Genomic DNA, 18,844 nt, shown 5'->3' with positions numbered 1-18,844 from the left:
ATCACTGTCAAGGGGTTTTATTTTTCTCGCAGTCTTGATTTCTCTTCAACCTTAACTTTCAAAAGTTCCAAAATAAAAGTATACCAAGCTTTCTGATCCGTGCCGCAGGTGTCAACATTCATTGTATATGAAGGATTTTCATTATAGAGCGCTTGTCAAAAGAAATGATGCTGATAAAGTGGGAATTTACTGTGGGTCTTCGGAATTCTCTAAGTTCATTAGTTGTGCATTGTTAGTGCAAGTATCTGAACTTTTTGAAGTGTTTTTACTTTTTTAAACTTTAATTTACTTCATTGCCAAACTTTATATTGCACCTTTCAGTCTATAAACAGCATACATTTTCTGTTTGTTTTATAACTGAGAACTTGCCTATTAATGAGTGATTATATTTGATTCACTTTAGAGCTGCACGATTCTGGCTAAAATGAGAATCGCAATTTTTTTGCTTAAAATAAAGATCAAGATTTTCTCTTGATTCTGTAGATGTAAAATAAAGCTTATGGGATTATTGTTTTTTCTCAAACATATGGTAAAACAACAAACCTAATATTATGTGTAGGTCTACTTGTTTCTATAAATAATTCTATTCTACTTATAATAATTCTGATGTTGAATTATGTTTGAGATATTTGCTCACAATTTGTCATTGATAAAATTTTTTGACCAATTAATTCACTGGTAAAATCAACATTATATAGGCTAGAGTAGTTATACTGACACTGTAAACCTTTATTTTCATGCATAACTGTGTGTTGGCTATGAAAGAAAAAAACGTAGCAAATGCTTGTCGCAGTCATTACTCTTACATGTGATACGATTATGTAAATGATGCGCGGCTCTCAAACGATCGCTCTGTGCCACAAATTGAATATTATTAATAACTTTATTATGGGTTACTCACAGCATATGCAGGTTCTGTTCACTAAAGTAGACACGCGCACGTATATCATTAAGTAGGGTGCGCGCCCGCACAGTCAGCATCTCATGTCACGTGTGATTTCCCGGCCACGAATACAGCATTAAATGAAGACAACAATTACATTATTAGCTGAATAATACCTTATAAATACAGTATGTGACTCTTTTAACATCATTTGGAGGCGTCCATGTCGCTGAGCAATGTGTGTAAAACAATGAAAAGACTCGTGCAGCCGCCTTTGCTTCTCTCGGAACTTGAAAATATGATTGACAGAATCGTAGAAATGCTGGATTAAGATAGTCTAGGTGGTCGAATCCAGATCGAATTGATCTTTTTTCGATAAATTGTGCAGCTCTAATTCACTTGTTAAATAGGTTTGAAATTTGCACTTAAGATATTGTAATTAAAAAACAAGTCACTGATTCAAATGATCTGGTCAGAGTGAATGTCCAGTTGACTATTCACTGACTCAAATGATCCAGTCAGAGTAAGTCTCCAGTTAACGATTCACTGACTCAAACAATCCAGTCAGAGTAAGTCTCCAGTTATCGATTCACTGACTCAAATGATCCAGTTAGAGTGTGTCTAGTTAACGATTCAATGACTCAATTGATCCAGTCAGATTAAGTCTCCAGTTAACGATTTACTGACTCAAATGGTCCAGTCAGAGTAAGTGTCCAGTCAACGATTCACTGACTCTAATGATCAAGTCAGAGTAAGTCTCTAGTTAGCGATTCACTGACTCAAATGATCCAGTCAGAGTGAATGTTCAGTTAAAGATTCACTAACTCAAATGATCTAGTCAGAGTGAGCGTCCAGTTAACGATTCACTGACTCAAATGATAACTTATTTATTTACATTAATTCAGAATCAGATGATTCTGTCAGAGCAAGTCTTTGTGCAATAACTCATTGATTCAAATTATCCATTCAGAGTGAATCTCGAGTAAACAATACACTGATTCAAATGAAAGGAACAAATCTATAAAAGCCAAAACCAAACATTTGAGAAGACGTGCACACAAAAGCATTGTAATTGTCTAAGACAACACTATGTTTTTGTGCTAATTTTCTTTGTAATTAGTACAAATGTGTGAATTGATCATCACATTTGGACTTTTTAAACTTTCCCTATAATCTTTTATCTATCCCTCCCCAGATAGTCAAATTCATGTGGCTCAAATCCAGCCCACATCAAACACTTACATCCGGCCCACATACCGCATGGAGTGATAGCACTTGAGCGGTACGTATCTGTTTGCCAGATCTGGGCCACAATTAACCAATAGCAATACCATATATCAGACAGAATTCAACCAAATACACCAGGACTGACCCTATTCTGTGCCACAGTTTGCTTTTATTTTAACATAGATCCGGCCCACACTATACACTTACATCTAGCCCACATAGCCAGAGCTTACTGTGCTGAATATTTGCCAGATGTGGCCCACATATGTTTTATAATAACTGGGCCACATTGGTATATGTGAGCCACTTTGGGTTTAGAACCAGGTTACCTTTAAATGATTATGACACAATTTTGCCAACTGTGTCCCACAGTCGTCCTCTGTCATTTGGGCCAAATTTACCATTTTTCACATGGGCCACATTAGGTTCACATTTGGGTTACATTTTGCCATAAGTGTTAAATCTTTGCCTTAAATGTCCCATGTATGAATTGGAATCTTTGGCCCCCTTTTGCCATTGTACAGTTAGGCCACTTCAGGCTCACGTTCATTTCGTCTGGGTTGAAAGATGACCACCAGTGCCGCATAACTGCCTAAAGTGGTCCACATTTGTATGCTATCTGGGTCTCTTTCCACAGTCTCCCTGACAGTTTATCAACAGTTTGTACTGCTTGTTTCCTGAAGCAAAATGACAACACCCTAGAAAGCTTTTCACAAGACATCGAAAACAATCACCAGGGTATAATTTATCTGTGAAAGACAGTCCAGCCCTTTGGACAATCCAGCCTTGGTTGGACAAGTCCTGACTGGACGATACAATAAATGCTTTCGGCGCCAGAACATTCTGTGCTGAAATCAGAGCTTTGAGTTAAAGACCAGCGATAACCCGCAGGTTCAGAACAGAAGTAGACCATCAGACTGAAGCATACACACATTTAACCCTGACCCCAATGTCCTGTGGATCATCCCTGCAAAACTAACAGAAAGTACTGTACATTTGACTCTTCTGTCTCCGCCTGCAGTTGCCGTGTGTTTTCATTCCATTCCATCTCTTTCATTGTGTGTTTTCAGCGCACAAATGTAGATTCAGCATAATAGCGCTGCTTTATGCATATCTGTTAGCATATATATCTAGCAATATATTTCATTTTCCTCCTGTAGCATACCTTATTTGCAGTGTCTACAGCAAATGAGATGGAAACTGAATGCTAAGTGTCTCTTCTACAGCCTATTTATTGTATTTTTCCTTTGGTTATCATTTATCAAACTTGCTCGCTCTCATTAGGCCGTAACTAGAGGACTAAATCATTTGTCTGTGTAAATGTGAGATGTCCTACCCACACACATGCAGAGATCTGATTGGTTCTCCCACTTCCTCTGGTATCCAATCAGAAGTCCTTTGAGAAAATCTGCAAACACACACACATAAGAGAATTGAGCCATATGTTCAAAGCCCAGTTTTTTTTTTCTAGAAATGCATATATAAATTTCATAGTTTTTCAGTTTTGACTGCATTGAACTTGCCAGTCATTCTTTATAAAACAGGTATATTTTCTGCAATCAAAAATCAGAACATATTTAATATTAGGGATCTGTTTATAATATTTTAAAAGTCACATTTTCATAATGCAGTCATTTAGATAACTTCAGCATGAACCTCTTGATATTTATAAAGTACATTTTTTGTTTTTATTCAATTGTAAAATATGGCTAGCTGAGAAACAAGCAATATATTATTACTTATTGGTTCATAACTCGTTTGTTTATTTATTTATTGTAATTAGTATTTATTGATTCATAAGTTTTATAAAAAGCCTATACCCATACAGAAATCTGATATATGGCCATATGAATGTAAATATAAAATTATAACTAATATATTTATAAAACCATACACAATAGGCCCTATCATATACCCAGCGCAGCAAGGCGCAAGATGTGTTTGGCGTGATTTATTGCTATTTTCAGACCAGCGCAATTGTAATTTTTACATTTTTCACCACGTTGTTTAAATAGCAAATCCATTTGCGACATTTTGTGGACTTCTTCTAGAAAGAAGGTGTGTTAAGGCGCATTGTTGGGGTGTTGCTATTTTGATGAACCGAAATACACCACGGCATTGATCAATTAAAAGCTGATCTAAAGTCCAGCAAAGAGTGTAATAGTTATGCACCTATGCATGTGCAAACGCCCACACATTGCTTAATACACACAGCACGTACAGCAATACACAAATATCCTTGCATATGAACAAATAAAGGATTAAAATATTACAAAAATTTCTATTTTCTAAATAAATGTAAAAACTACCACCTCCATGCCTTCTTCATCCCAGGAGGGCTTTTTGTATAATGTATACATTTGTATAATGTTATTCTTATTATTTGTATTATTTATTATATGCATATTTCTATTTGTTTTAATCAAAACTAGTTTAGATTTGTCCACCTGTCGGGTGTTGGAGACGAACGCATCACCATATGGGGCATATGAATAGGATGTCTGTTTGGATATAACAATAATATTTAATAACCACACTTTACTATTATTGTTCATTTACTCATTTATTGAAAATAAAATTAAATTTAGGAATAGTTTTGTAACAAATCTTTGCGCTTAACAAACAAAATTAAATATGTAGGCTAATGGATGTCTTCAGTGGAGTGAACTTTTTCCTTAGGAAAAGTGAAGAGTTTCCTTACTCTACGAAATTAAAGGAGTAAAGAGTAAAACTAAAGTAAAGAGGCCAAACGGAGGAGACTCATTCTTTATCCTCATGCTGAGGAAGCTCTGTTTAACTGTTTTCTTGCTAATGAAGCGTTCAGTTTTTCCACTTACAAAGTCCACCATGTAAATAACAAATTTGCCATGGCCCGACACAACTGACGCTTATAGGAAATAGGAGATGAGACTCTGATCGGTTTAATGCACGTTATGCTCTAAACACACCCATAACTCATTAAGAGGATAAGCACAACCCTGTTACACCATGTGCCGGAACGCAAAGTGTATTTTTCCATCCTTAAAATAGCAAAAGTGGATTCATACATGTCCTTAATGCTTTTGCACCATACTATTTAGACTTTGCCATTAGATCGTTACAATAGAGCCCAATAAATGAACTCCATAAATGCACATAACATTACATATATGAACAAATATGTAAATGTCGATCTTTGCAATATTTTAAAATTTATGTTGCAAATCTGACATATTTTATAAATTTGAAATCTGAATATGATCAAATTAGTGACTAAATAAGGACAGACATGTATTTCCTACATACAGTATGGATTGACTGGAAGTAAAGGGCAGAGATCTTACAGTACATCCAAAATATCTATTACTAACTATTCGCCATCACTGTGGGTCTATAATGAAATGAGCAGCCATATAAGAGAAATCATTTCCTCCACACGCTTCTATAAAAGCCTTGCTAGAAAATCTATTGCATGCTGTAGAGCAGACACCGTTCCTTCATTCTAGCCGTTTTATGAGATGATAATACTCCATGTGCAATATTTAACAAATTCGTGTACCAGAATACTTTACAGCTCGAAATATTACAACAAGCTAAAAAAGACTACATGCTGAGAAAGTTTTCACCTCATTTATCAAAGTTATGGATCAGTTAATTCCTGAAAAAAAACACAGAAAGTGAAGTATGCACAACCTTTTCCCAAGTTTAAGGTCTTTAAAATAAAAGGCTAACTTAATTTGAGAAAAGGAAAAATGTGTTTGAATTGATGCTATTTTACTTGTGAATCGAGTGTATACGGTAGGTCTGCATAGCCTACCCTGCATACCCATGCCCTGACATGCATCCCAATGTGCACCTCTCAAAAATGTAGGTACACTGTAAAAAAATGCCTTAAATTTTTTGGCTGAATCAAATTAACTTATGAGTTCATTGAACTTAATTTATGTTAAACTGACCTAAAACAGCTTGCGTAACTTTAAAATAAAATTAAGGTTGAACATGATTAACTTAGTTTATTAAGTTACAATGAATTAAAAACATAAGTTGTCATGACTAATTGGTCATATATTTTTTTTACACTGAACACATTGCAACAATGCAGTTGTTGACTGTTTGGCAATTCCTACCTCTTTCTTCCCAGAATGAGTTTGATTTGAACTAATTTTAAAGTAGCATTGAATGTATTGGTTACTTTTTTTTTATTTTCATTTTCAGCGTAAATCCAAAACATTAGCAAAGAAACTTGACACAGTAAACCATACAGTTGAAACCAAACTGCAAACTCTTTTTATGCCTATTTTTCATACCTAATAATGTTTGTGTGCTGCTGCGCATCCCTGTGTGAGTAATAAGCTCTTTAGTAGATATTGATATTAGACCAGATTTTGGTTTGTCAATGACACAGTTTTTACAGAAACTAAAAATCTATTTCAGACAACACATCCATGGGTAAAAAGATGAACACAGATGCATTTGTTATTTCAACAGTGTGGCACAAGACGTGAATATGATACTTTCACCAGGCTGAAACTACAGCAAAAAAACTCCTGTCGCAACTGACATTGTACTCGTTGTATGATAGGGCCTATACTATTATATACACACATAATATCAACACATTATATAGGGGGTTTCAAAAAGAATACCACAACTGAAAATCTGTATTTAATCAAAGAAACATGATGGAACCATGGACAATTAATCAATGTGAAGAGTACTTAACAAAGTTTTTCAAACCCTCAGAGCTTCCTTAAATCGACGACAGACACACCTAGTTCTTCTTTTCTTCTGTAGAATTCTCCATTTTCAAAGTTGTGAAAAATCACCCTGTATAATTGTAATCAGGGGTTGACATTAACACCCGCCAGCCAGCCAAATGCGGATAGATTTCGGCTTTAATGGGTTGGACATCCACCTCCACTAGCCACCTTGGCTGGTAGAAAATAATTTTTAAATTGACAGTGCTGTCTCATCATTAAAGAACTTTAGTTTAAGACTGTTTGTCAATAAGCATGCAAATGCGATCAGCATGACTGATATCTGCTTGTGCGAGAAAAAGAAAGCAGGTGAATGTTGAATGAGAGGATGGTCAGGCGACTGGTGAGACACAATCTCACCTCGCTTACTGACGAGGGTTTCAGTATCGTGCACATCACATCAGCTGTGCTTAAAAGCTCCCGCGTCCTTGCACTAACCAACCATGTCTGGAGACGCAACTGGTGTGATTGGTTCTCTTTAAAATAGACTGGAAAAAAGTGGTGCTCGTGCACCCACAGTCCTGCTGCTTTCCAGAGCTCCAGAATTGTTGAAAGCAGCAGCGGTTGCTGCGTTCGCTTTAACCTTTAAACAGATTATTAATGGGCCTAACATTAACTGTGTGATCAAAAAAGTTGATGTCAAGCCCTGATTGTAATAAGGTGTGATGTTTGAACATTTTTATATTACAATCAAAATCTGAAAAAATGACAGAATTGTGTTTGACTTTCTCTTAGATTTCGTCTAATTTTCTAGACAAGCCATAAGAAAAAAAGGGGGGGCAACTTGCCAAGAAACATTTCACCTCATTCATCAAAGTTCTGGATCTGTTCCATCCCTCAATAATATTTTCGAATGAAGATCTTGCTCAGCAGAGGCATCACAATCCAATACTCCTGTTTCTCTAATAGCTGATGAATACAGAATAATTGGCTAACTGTAGCGCTCTCACCTACTGTAGCATCTCCTTAAAAAGACACCGTTGACATTAATTTATGCATTTATTCACGTTTTGACAAGGAAAAGTCTCTGGCTCTGATCTGCCCATCTGTGTGGCCTACATAGAGAAGCAACTGTTCCTGAAATCTACTCTTTCTCTCTTCAGTCACACTGACCCAGGATTGAGCGGCCTCTGAGGAATAAGCCCTGTGGCGCTTTTTCTCTCTCTTTTTCTCTCTGTTTCCACAACCTGACACCTTTACAGTCTCTCTCTCTCTCACACACACACAAAATAGGCATCACTAGGAGATCTCACAATCTGTGATGGCAACCATTAGACAGATTTCAATAGGCCTCGCTCTGTTTCTGACAGACTGTGTTAATGGGAAACAAGAGCATTTGTCTTTCCTTCTTTCGTCCTTTCGGGATGTCTTTACATAAGTGTTTTTATTTTGTTTATGCTCTTGCAAGAACGTTTTGTTTGATTGTTCTGTAATTTTTATTATTCGATTTTGATTTATTTTAAATTTGGCCAACTTTAGAGTAATCTTTTAATTTTTAATAATTACAATTATGTGTTATGCAGTATATTTATTATTTCTTAGTTTGGTTCTGTAATAGTTTGGGGATAGAGAAAGACACATTACAAATAAAATGCATTGTTATTAATGTTATTAAAGTTAATGTTGGTTTCAACTGCACTATATTTTCTTTCTGTTATGATGTTAGATTACTTTATTTTGATGCAAAATTAACTTAAAATGCACAACTTTAAACCCAGTTGTTTTATTATGTTGCATTAAAATAAATCATTTTTTTAGGAACTTGTTTTACAAAAAGTGTTGACAGCTATTGGACTATCAGTTCAATATTTTAAATGCTTTTGCTTCGATGTCCCGCCCCCTCCTCGCCCTCATTGGATCCAAGTAATGATCAATAGTAAGTAGACATATGAGAGTGATGACATCATTGTATAAGTACACTATCTGAAAAAAGTCTTGTTGCCTATCCAAGATTTAGGAACAACAAATAATAACTTGACTTCTAGTTGATCGTTTGGTATCAGAAGTGGCTTATATAAAAGGCAAAAGCCTCTAGATTACGCTTATTTTATCAAAATAAAATACGATCATGCCTTGATTTTTAATTGTTTAATTAGGACAGTAAGGTCTGACTTTGCTTAAACAAAAGTCTTGTCACTTAACAGAAATAATGTAGAGTATAGAATATAAAGCCATGCTGCATTGGAAAAAGAATTAATATTGTGTATGACTCCCATGAGCTTGGAGGACTGCATCCATACATCTCTGCAATGACACAAATAACTGAATAATAAAGTCATCTGGAACGGCAAAGAAAGCGTTCTTGCAGGACTCCCAGAGTTCATCAAAATTCTTTGGATTCATGTTCAATGCCTCCTCCTCCATCTTACCCTAGACATGCTCAATGATGTTCATGTCTGGTGACTGGGCTGGCCAATCCTGAAGCACAGTTCAACAGATGATTCATCAGAAAAATCTACCTTCTGCCACTTTTCCAAATGATTAACTAGAAGTCAAGTTATTATTCGTTGCTTTTACAACTGGCATCAACGACAAGGCTTTTGTCAGGTATTAAATATTTTTCGAATGTATAAATCTTTACAGGATATAATAACAAATACACTATAGATTTTTTTACGTTATTTAATGTGTTTATTTACAATTTTCAATTCCATTATGGCAGCTTGATCTCTGCTCCCACTTTTTTCTATACTATATTTGATATTTATTATACAGTATATTGTTTTAAACTAGTTAGTTATCAAAAGGACGACGTGGTGGCGCAGTGAGTAGCACAATCGCCTTCGGGTGCTCTGGTTTCCCCCACAAGTCCAAAGACAGGAGCTATAGCTGATTTGGGTTTGCTAAAAATTGACCGTGGTGTATTTGTGTGAATGAGTGTTGAATGGATGTTTCCCAGTGACCGGTTGCCGCTGAAAGGGCATGCACTGCATAAAACATATGCTGGATAAGTTGTCGGTTTATTCCACTGTGGCGACCCCAGAATAATAAAGGGACTAAGCCAAAAAGAAAATGAATGAATGAATAATTATCAACATCAAAATTTATGTCAGTGAAGATCGAGCTCTCATAATGCAATTATCATGAAAGTAAATAAACACAAAACACAAATTAATAACAAAACATGTGAACTTACACTAAATTAAAATAAATACATAAACATTTTATGTTAAATGTAATCTTATCAATGTAATATTTCTCGTTTTTTGCCACAGCATGTGTACTAAAATGATGATACAAAATTAATAATACAAATTACAGACAAAAAATCCAAAAACACACAACTAAATGGCCTGTAACTAAAATTGAGAATAAAAATCTAGTAAAAACTTGTGTCTGAAATACTTCACATACATTAGTGTCTCAATGATACTTCAGTACAACAAAATGATAAAGAAAATAATCTATTTTTCATTTTGCCCTCTGTGTGAACCTGTAAACATGCATTCAGGCACTCGCAAGGACATTGAAATGGATGGCTCACACAGGTCATGACCAAAGTCAGCCATTAAACTCGAAATTGATCAACGACATAATCTGCAAACTTTGTTGTAGCTGTTTTAAAATGTGCCATCATGAAATATGCCATGCTCCTTTTTTTTAATAGTATTAAACAAAGCATCACATATAATACTGTGCAAGCTGGCATGTCAACATTAGGAATAAAAGTATGATTTCTTTCTTAGTAAGTGAACAGTTTTCTGATATTACATTCTGTAAATAAAAAGTGAACATGGACAGATAAAATCAATATCATTTTACTGATTTTTTTATATCCCCAATAATTGTGGATAAGAATAGTCTTTTCCCAGTAAGTGAACTTTTTTCCCAATTGCACTCGGGCAAAATCAAAGAAGAAAATATTTCATTTCACTTGAAGGCTCTTGTACATTACGGTATGTACAATGAACTACTGTAATTAGACCAATAACAGTTGGGAGTTTGATAGTTTACAGTCTTTAATTGCAGCTTGCACGATTCTAACAAATATAGAGAGATTATTGGGTGTCAGATTTAGATCAGTGAATGATGTACAGTAGTATTGTACTATTCTCTCTCTGGCTCTCTCTCTTTTCACTGGGTGCTCTTTTGTCCTTTTAACTGGTTGTAATTAAATGAACAGGGTGCTTATGGTGATGTCTTGCAGTACAATTAACTTGACACACTGTGGTACATTACTGCCATCTTTGCTGTGACCTTATATAGTGCTTGATAAACTTTCTTCAAATTAATTGCCAGGTTAATGAGTTCACAGCAGGTTGGTTCAGCATTTCAGCAAAAGGTTTCTAGAGGGTTGGTAAGAGAGGAGTGTGTACAGTAAGTGTCTATTTGCTCTAAAAAGAAATATTTCACCCTTGTGTTGTTGACTTCGTTTTTATTATTATTTATATTAGCTTTTGGCATTTTGTTCCCATTTACATGTGAATTCTTTTTCTTTAAAGAAATCTATCATATACGGCTTCGGTAATTAGTGCATAAGTCTTACTTTAAAGATGCTTTTTGTCCTTTTTAAAGCTTTGTTGAACACATTGGCTTACTAAAAAACATCTCTTTATATTTTTGGAAGGTAAAACAAAACAAAAAAATGTGTTAATACTTTCAGGCAAAAATGTATAAAGCCGTCACTGGGATGTTGTATAAGGTGCAAAGCTAACAGGTATAAATATGTACACTTCAAGGTCCTGTGAAATGCTTTGAAATATGCACGTTTATTCAATGTTTGACGTAATCTCAACCGCAACACAAAGAGAGGGTGGGACATAATCTGTGTCCCAAATGGCACACTATGCACCCGTGTACATTTACATTTACATTTAGTCATTTAGCAGACGCTTTTATCCAAAAGTGTACTTAAGCACTTACACACACAACAGCATTTATATGTATGTAGTGCCATCCCAAATGGAGCACTAATGTTTTTTTACTAAGAGGAGATTTAAACCGTTTCACTGATGACGTTTGATGGCTGCCAAATTAGTGAAATAAATGAACAAAGTACCAAATAATACCTGCTGTGAGTATTACCGCATTCTCCATCGGGAGGCGCTATAATCACTGTCATTGGAGAATTTCATTCATTCATTTTCTTTTCGGCTTAGTCCCTTTATTAATCCGGGGTCGCCACAGTGGAATGAACCGCCAATTTATCCAGCATATGTTTTACGCAGCGGATGCCCTTCCAGCTGCAACCCATCTCTGGGAAAACATCCATAAACACTTACAATAATACTAATAATAACAATAATACAATTCACCTGTACCACATGTCTTTGGACTGTGGGGGAAACCGCAGCACACGGAGGAAACCTACGCAAACGCAGGGAGAACATGCAAACTCCACACAGAAATGCCGACTGACCCAGCCAAGGCTCGAACCAGCGACTTTCTTTCTGTGAGGCGACAGCACTACTTGGCATTACGTCGTGTCATAGGAGAATTTTGCTTTCACAATCCAAAATAAATAAAGTTATCCAACGTGTGCACCCGAAAGCTCCACCCCTTCCGCCACGTGAGCAAAACTGTGGTCGTTAAGTGCATGAAGTGTCCATCATTACACACTTCATTTTACCGGACGAATAAGTGCATTATTTGGGTGATTAAGTGCACTTCTTATTTTTTTAGTTTTCAGTGTAAATGCACTATTTATACTACAAAATAGCGTAGTATAAGTGTAGAATAGTGCATAAGTGTATGATTTGGGACTCATCTCTTATGTTGCTCCTTCGCTTAAAAAAAAAAAAAAAAAAAAACTGCCAACAGCGTTTTGATTTTATCACCACTTTGCTAGTGAGAGCGATTGAGCCCAGGCTCATCAAATGAGAAGCGTCTTAAAGGGGGGGGGGGGGGCATGTCAGATACTAGAGAGCATTTGATTGGTTATGATTGGATGAGAAACAAAAGTATGAGGTGATGTGAATAAAAATCGTTGCTCCATTTACTGTAGGTGGAAGTGACACACTACAAGCTTTACATGTTTATATTAGTTTTATATCTTCAAAAAACAAATTTTGTCACTTTTTTTGAGCACATTAGCTTAAAAATACTTTATTTTAATTTCATGGGAACTTTAAGGTCCTAATATGTACTTTTAATGGTCCATTTCTCAGCATTGTGCAATGGTGCAATACCATATAAGGGTTAATATGTACAAAGATCAGGCTTTTAGCTCTTTACATTGGTTCTGCCAGTTTTATCTTCTCATCAGATGATAAGCTTTATATGAATGGCAGGTTGAAGAAGAATGCATGCTAAAACATCTTAATCATAGGTTTGTTAACTCTACTGGCTAATGTGTTAAAGCAATAATCTTTTAGCAACACTCCAATAAACATTTCATTTTTTTTATTTGCTGTGACACTAACAACAACCTGCATAATACACGTCCAGATTCTCATGTACATTATTCATTCATTAATTTTCCCTTTGGCTTCATCCCTTATTTATCAGGGGTCACTACAGCGGAATGAACTGCCAACTAATTTAGCATATGTTTTACACCGTAAATGCCCGTCCAGCCACAACCCAGTACTGAGAAACACCCATACACTCTCACATTCACACATTCACACACACACACACACACACACACACACACACACACACACACACACACACACTCGTACTATGGCCAATTTTGTTTACCCAATTCATTTATAGCGCATGTCTTTGAAACCGGAGCTAAGCCGAGACTCAAACTAGCGACCTTATGGTTGTGATGCAACAGTGCTAACCACTGAGCCACCGTGCTGCCACCTTATGTCAATTATCTTTTTTGTATAAAACTATGCTTTTGGTGCCACTTACTGGAAATATCTGTATGAAATTTGCAAGAAGTAACATACTAAAGTGCAATATGTCAGGTACTGGGAGTACAATAAATAAACTGACTTTTAGCAATAACAGATAAATCTTTAAAGGCAGAGTTCAAGCTAAAATAAAAACAAAAAATCCTCATCATTGACCTCACACTCAAGTGGCTTAAAATATTTACAAATTTCTTTCTACTGTTGAACACAAAACAAGATATTCTAAAGAATGCTGTACATACAAAAACGCAGCCACTGACATTCATAGTAGAAAAAAAAATAGAAGTCAAATGTTTGCTTTTCCCAACATTCTTTGGTATATCTTCCTGTGCTGTTCAACTGAAGAACTCAAACTGATTTGGCACAAGTGGAGGATGAGTAAATGATGATAGAATTTGGGTGAACTATCCCTTGGATGGTTATTTATTTACAGTGTTTCTACAGATACCATCAGTTACAAATAATATTGTTTTTCTCAGTCATTTTTTCTTTGATTGTGTCTTTTGTCTTGCAACATTGGAATTGGAGTACTTTTGCTCAATACAGTTGTCTAATAAAAGATGGCGTGGTGGCGCAGTGGTTAACAAATGACAAAAGAATGTCAAAAGACATTCGCTATAGGTGAATTGTGTAAGCTTAATTTGTCCGTAGTGTATGTGTGTGAATGAGTATGTATGGATGTTTCCCAGTGACAGGTTGCGGCTGGAAGGGCATTTGCTGCGTAAAACGTGTTGGATAAGTTGGTGGTGATGAATGAATAAGTTGTCTTATAACTACATCTTTTTGTTGATTCGAATTGACTTTTTTTTTGGTATTGTTGGAATATCAAGCCAATTCCATGCGTGTTAAAAAAAAAGGTCAGGAGAGGGTTTACTTTAATGCTTAAAATATAAGTATTTTATTAGATACAAATGAATAATTCGATGGCAGAGCTCTGGGTTATGTTACCCCAATGCAATACAAGAATTACATTTAAGAGGTTCGCAACTAACATACATTTCCCTGACTTCAGCATGTATACACAACTGATATTAACAGGTGGAGTTTTTGTGTAACATCACTTATCAGTCATTCTGCAGTCCTTTGAGTGTTGCACCCAGACACACTTCCTCTTTCTGCAACCCATTTAAGTGCATCTTCAATATATTTCACAACTTCTACAAGCATCATGCTCCTTGTGACATGGCTCCCTATTAGACAGCAGTTTGGAACAAGGGCCCCCACACTATATTTACTCTTATTCTGCTATTTCCCTCTTGTCAGCAGTTCCTTCTAAGAAGTATGCAACACAGTAAAAAAGAAGAAGTATGACTGGTTAATATATGGCATCATACGAAAGAAAAAGATTGATACATCTGTTGTTAGTCTAAACATTTTTCTAATAAGAAAATAAAGACACAAAAGTAATAAAAATAGCTTTTTTTCTCCATAGTATCCCTATAATTTGCCTTGCTAGTTTTGGATATAGCGAAAAGATTCAGGAATGGCAAGAACAGATGCAAGGACATTTCGCAGCATGTCTGAATCAGTGTCAAATAAGAATACATTTCCCCCCACGTTTGTGGGTCATTCCTGAGACGCATACAGTCTGCGTAAGCTCCTTAATGTATTTTTTTCGCTTATATTATCTCTCACACACTATTACGCATTCGTCACTTAGCCATTACATTACAGTGACCCAGAAAGCCTAAAAATTGCATCAGTAAGCCAGAATTCACCAAATCCAGTTTCAATAACCTTGCAGGACACAGAGAACGCACACATTAGGTGCTATAATAGTGTATGGGCTTGTTTTCTGGTGTGTACGTGTTTGTTTTGTGTGAGCGATCCTTCCCGGAGTGTTCTACAATTTCTTTCAAGGACCTCCTGGTTGCATCACCTGTTTTAGAAATCAATGGGTGAATAACCAAACACTTATATATATTCATTTGTATTCCAGTCACAGTAGAATGAAGCAGGCAGTCGGTACAGTGAGCACTACCCTCTGGGATGGCAGAGGAGGATTTATTTCAGTGAAAAAACCTTCAGTAGCAAATGAGTAGAATTGTGTTAAATAATATATTGTATTTATTGACTGCAGTACTCATTGCCAAATATGTACATATTTTATCCTTATTTTATTTTTGATTGTATTTGAATGTGCTCTTACCGGCCACTTTATTAGGTACAGCTCACTAGTACAGGGTTGGACCCCCTTTTGCGTTCAGGACTGCCTTTATCCTTCGTGGCATAGATTCAACAAGGTATTGGAAATATTTCTCAGAGATTTTGGTCCATATCGACATGAAAATTATGCAGTTGCTGCAGATTTGACGGGTTTGACATCCATGATGTGAATCTCCCGTTCCACCACGTCCTAAAGATGCTCTATTAGATTGAGAGCTGGTGACTGTAGAGCCCATTTGAGTACAGTAAACTCATTGCCATGTTCAAGAAACCAGATGATTCGTGCTTTATGACATGGAGTGTTATCCTGCTCATATCTGGTCATAAAGGGATGGACATGGTCAGCAACAGCACTCAGGTAGGCTGTGGCTTTGACACGATGCTCAATTGGTAATAAAGGGCTCAAAGTGTGCCAAGACCACCAGCCTCAACCACTGATACAAAGCAGGACGGATCCATGCTTTCATGTTATTGATGCCAAATTCTGACCCCATCATTTGAATGTCGCAGAAGAAATAAAGACTTAACAGACCAGGCAACGTTTTGCAATTTTCTATTGTCCAATTTTGGTGAGCCTGTGCGAATTGTAGCCTCAGTTACCTGTTCTTAGCTGACAGTAGTTGCACCCGGTGTGGTGTGGTAGCCCATCTGCCTCAACGTTGGACATGTTGTACATTCAGATATGCTCTTCTGCAGACCTCGGTTGTAACAAGTGCTTATTTGAGTTACTGTTGCCTTTCTATCAGCTCGAGCCAGACTGGCCATTCTCCTCTGACATTAACAATGCATTCACGTCCACAGAACTGCCACTCACTGTATATTTTCTCTTTTACTGACCATTCCCTGTAAACCCTTGAGATGGTTGTGCATGAAAATCCCAGTAGATCAGCAGTTTCTGAAATACTTAGACATGCCCGTCTGGCACCAACAGCCATGCCACGTTCAAAGTCACTTAATTCACCTTTCTTCCCCATTCTGATGCTCGGTTTGAACTGCAGCAGATTGTCACGACCATGTCTACTTGCCTAAATGCACTGAGTTGCTGCTATGTGCAAGGCTGATTAGAAATTTGCGTTACCATGCAGTTGGAGAGGTGTACCTAATAAAGTGGCCGGTGAGTGCATGAATCTCTCCATTCATCAATCTGAATCCAGCCCACTTATTTTTCACCAAAAAAAACAACAACAACAACAAAAAAACAATCTTTTACTTTAGCTTTGTTAAACTAGCCCAATTAATCTAGCAATGACAATATCTGAATATTTAACTTCTGTACTGTATGTCCAGTTTTATTTGGGGGAAATACGAAGATCCTTCTAACATCTATAACAAAATTTTAAATTTTTCAAGTATTATACTAAACATTGAAACAATATGTGCATTTTTAAAACTGACAAAAATATGGAACTGCATCTGTATTAATACTAATGCAAAATCAGCCCAATTATTCTCATTATAAAACATTTTAGTGGATTTAAAATGTCAAAGTTTAATTTTTTATTTGCAAAAAGCAAAGCAAATCCATCTCACATCTACGGGAAAATGCATCTACATGAACGTTTATGTAAATCAGCCTAGCCCATTTTGACATCAACAATTTTCCTTGACTTTTAAAATTCTATATGTAGACATGTGCACATTTGATTTGCATTTTATTTGCAAAAAAAGAAGAAAATATATGAAATCAGCCCACACATTTTGACTGCATGGCACAAAAAAGATGACACAGTGTTCTGGTAAACAGCACATGGAGAAGCATCCGATCTGTTGAATACTCAAATGAAGCATCAACCAGCCGCCCCCAACCAATTTTACGCCACTTGGAACCTTCTATACACCAGCAGAATCTTAATCAACAGAGGTTACTGCAGATCATGCCGCTTTAATTGATAGCTAGGGATGCCAGCTGAATTTCAAGCTTAGTAGGTGATAGTATCACATCATCGGAAATGAGTGATACCTCATTATTTCAGGATATCAGCAGGAGAAAGTAGATGTACAGAAAAGAGATTAAAATGCAATGCAAAATTAATGACGGCACGCAGAGGGTTCTCCCGAAGAGACTTACATAAATAACACTAAAAAAATCACTCTCCTAATCAGTGTTTTTGGCTTGCTTCCACATTCAAATACCCTTTAAACAAGATATATGTAAATGAGAAACAAAACTGCATAAGATATTAAGAGTTTTTCAGAAAATATAGCTAAAATCAAGTTTTTCCATCTTCTCAGACATCCTTTTTAGTACATATTTCCATAAACTTTGTCAGATTTATGCTTCAAGCAGGAAAAACATTTGCCAGGAAGGTTATTTGTGTAAATTCAAGATGATACATGCGTTAAGCTTTTTTTTCCTTTGCAAAATATGTATCTATTTTAAGAATACTTGGATGTAGTTTCACTGGAATGCAACACATAAATGAAGAGTTTGGATGCAAAAACCTCTAAATGCCATCTAAAAATTTCCCTCTAAAATGAGCATTTTTATGAGGCTCCTGTGTGTATGTCCTTTACCTGGTCTTTGAAGTGAAATATCTTAAAATTAACAAAGGAGGAAGAGAAAAACGTTCATTTTTAATGAGAATTTGAGATGCCACTTAGAGATTTTTGCATCTGATCTCTTCAAATACATTTAAAAAAATCATGATGTGTTTATTTATGTACAGTTGAAGTCAGAAATTTTAGCCCCCCTGTTTATTTTTCCTCCAATTTCTGTTTAACAGAGAGAAGGTTTCTTCAACACATTTCTAAAAAAAATAGTTTTAATAACTCATTTCTAATAACTGATTTATTTTATCTTTGTCATGATGACAGTAAATAATATTTGACTAGATATTTTTCAAGACACTTCTATACAGCTTAAAGTGACATTTAAAGGCTTAAATATGTTAATTAGGTTAACTAGGCAGGTCAGGGTAATTAGGCAAGTTATTGTATAATGATGGTTTGTTCTATAGACTATCGAAAAAAAATTTGCTTTAGGGGGCTAATAATTTTGTCCCTAAAAAGGTGTTTAAAAAATTGTA

General features: G+C 35.9%; 1 protein-coding gene across 10 annotated transcripts in view; it reads right to left on the bottom strand.

Moving 5' to 3' along the window:
- Positions 1–18,844, bottom strand: part of elfn1b (extracellular leucine-rich repeat and fibronectin type III domain containing 1b) — a 149,808-nt gene that overhangs the window by 37,912 nt on the left and 93,052 nt on the right. For 6 of the 10 annotated variants that reach the window (XR_012405457.1, XR_011015245.2, XR_011015243.2 and 3 more), the window contains one exon: positions 3,447–3,518. The exons of 2 other annotated variants lie outside the window; for them this stretch is intronic. The gene's annotated coding sequence lies outside the window, so the exon portion shown is untranslated. The remainder of the gene's footprint in view (positions 1–3,446; positions 3,519–18,844) is intronic. 2 more of the 10 variants (XM_073949352.1, XM_021475948.3) reach the window with 1 other exon arrangement.

Source organism: Danio rerio, chromosome 1, assembly GCF_049306965.1.
Source record: "Danio rerio strain Tuebingen ecotype United States chromosome 1, GRCz12tu, whole genome shotgun sequence".
Lineage (NCBI taxonomy): Eukaryota > Metazoa > Chordata > Actinopteri > Cypriniformes > Danionidae > Danio > Danio rerio.
The sequence above is the reverse complement of the archived record's forward strand: the minus strand, read 5'-3'. Positions and strand labels throughout refer to the sequence as shown.